The sequence below is a fragment of the Cynoglossus semilaevis genome, chromosome 10, assembly GCF_000523025.1.
Source record: "Cynoglossus semilaevis isolate Cse_v1.0 chromosome 10, Cse_v1.0, whole genome shotgun sequence".
NCBI lineage: Eukaryota > Metazoa > Chordata > Actinopteri > Pleuronectiformes > Cynoglossidae > Cynoglossus > Cynoglossus semilaevis.
The window spans coordinates 18807234-18809303 of NC_024316.1; the positions used below are offsets into that span (position 1 = coordinate 18807234).

General features: G+C 43.4%; 1 pseudogene; it reads left to right on the forward strand.

Annotated features, from left to right (window-relative positions):
* LOC103385443 (translocating chain-associated membrane protein 1-like 1) overlaps positions 1-2064 on the forward strand; it is a 4770-nt pseudogene extending 2706 nt beyond the window's left edge.
* The last annotated feature ends 6 nt before the right edge of the window (positions 2065-2070 follow it).

The window sequence follows — 2070 nt, forward strand, 5'->3', positions numbered from 1 at the left end:
TAACGTATTTAACAATCTCTTCCCGACAGGAAGACATTCCTCGTCAGCTCTAATATATTTGCCTTTACGTCGTCCACATAACCGGTGCTTACGTCCTGAAGTAAGTGAAATCATTTGTTGTCGCCATATTTTACTTTTTCCTAAGTCTTTAAAAAGCATCTACCTGACACCAGATTTTAAGGACAGTGAAATGTCATTTTGCTGTTAGCAAGCAACCTGAATATTTAGGGTAACGTTTTTCTTTTCTTTATACACACTGAGGCTAGATTTATTTCAAACAGGCTAAAGAGCCACCGGTGGCCCAGGAGCCACAGGTTGCAGACCCCCAGTCAAGACTGTTAACATTAGCCTGAGCTCTAACTGTAGCATGTAGCTGTAGAACGGCCATTACCTCTGTGTGTTCCCTCTCTGCTCAGCCTCCATCGTCTGGGCCTGGTGTTGCTGGTGCCTCACTACCTGGTGGAGCTGCTGTTCCACGCCTCGCGCCTCTTCTACTTCAGTGACGAGAACAAACAGAAAGGGTACGGTTCAAATGTTGTGTTCATAACGTGCGCCCTCCTTTCACACCTCGGACGACGACAACATCTTTGTCTTTCTCACAGTTTTACGCTCTGGGCATTACTGTTTGTCATCGCCCGACTCCTCACACTCACGCTCTCAGTTCTGACCTTTGGCTTTGGGCTACCGCGGACAGAAAACCAGGGTTTCTCACTCGCAGATGGGAATTTCAATGTACTGACCATCAGGTAGGGCCACGGAAGCCAAGAGTTTGTTGTGCTGTTCAATCACTGAGTCATTTTAACGTTCCTCTAATCACATCCCTCCCACTCCTTCCTCCCCAGGATGACTTGTCTGGCAGCTATCTGCCTGACACAGGCCTGGATGATGTGGAAATTCATTAACTTCCAGTTGAAAAAGTGGAGGGAGCACAGTCAGAGCCAGGCGTCAAAGAAAAAGACAGTCAGCCCAAAGAGCAAGCCTCACAAAAAGGAGCCGACGAGGGGTGAGTGCACCAATAAAAAAAAACACAGGAGCCGACGAGGGGTGAGTGCACCAATGAAAAAAAAAAAACACCGAAAAAAATGTACAGAAATTATATGTAATGAAATATAAGGATGTTCTAGATTCATTTTACTGAAACCTGGGCCTGTTTAGTTGAACACAACCCTGGTATATTTGCAGGAATTGAAGAAAGACATAAACATGTATAAACAACATGTTGAATAAAACTTTCCTCACAGAATGACATAAAAGCGCAAATAAAACACACGCACACCAATTCAACAGTTTAGTACATTTTGACATGAAAATATTATATTATTATATTAATTTTATATTTAGTCAAACAAAATAATCATTTCAGGCACTCAAGCTTAAACATAAATTAAAATATTTCTACTGCCCTCATTGGGACTAAGACAAAGTTCCAATTTAGTCAAAAGACTAAATCTGAACTGGTCACAGTTCTTTACTTAGTATTTGGTCAACTTTTTGACGTTTTTTTTTTTTTTGTTTTCTTGGCAGGAGGTACGGCCAATGGCGTCGTGAAGCCTGAGGACAAAACGTCACCGCGGGCCAGAAAGACTAAAACGTCCTAGAGACGGAGGAGGAAACCTGCAGCGAAGGTGTTCGACGACGACGTCTTTACCCTTCAACATTTTCTCTACTGCTCTGAAAAACTCAGTTCTGAAAGCGCAGTAAGAAACCGTACACACACCTGTACTCCTGGGGTTCGTCACCCCTGTCAAAAACATGCTTAAGTGTTACTGTTTTATTCTGTACCGATCTGGGCCCTGTGCAGACGGAACCGTCCGTCGGCGGCAGCGGTGGTTTGATGCTTTGAAAGGATAGATTTAGCTTTGAAGTGTCCTTTTCTGTAACGCTATGATATCTTTGGTATTTCAACACGGTAGAGTTCACTGTCCCTGAAATCGTTCTGCTTTGGCTTCGGGACAACTGACTACTGAGCGTTGATGTACAGACGACGTGAGCGTTACGTCATTTTAACTCCGGACCTTCACAAACCAAACTTGCCGGTTTGTATCCGGAGTGGATTAAAAAAAAAAAAAA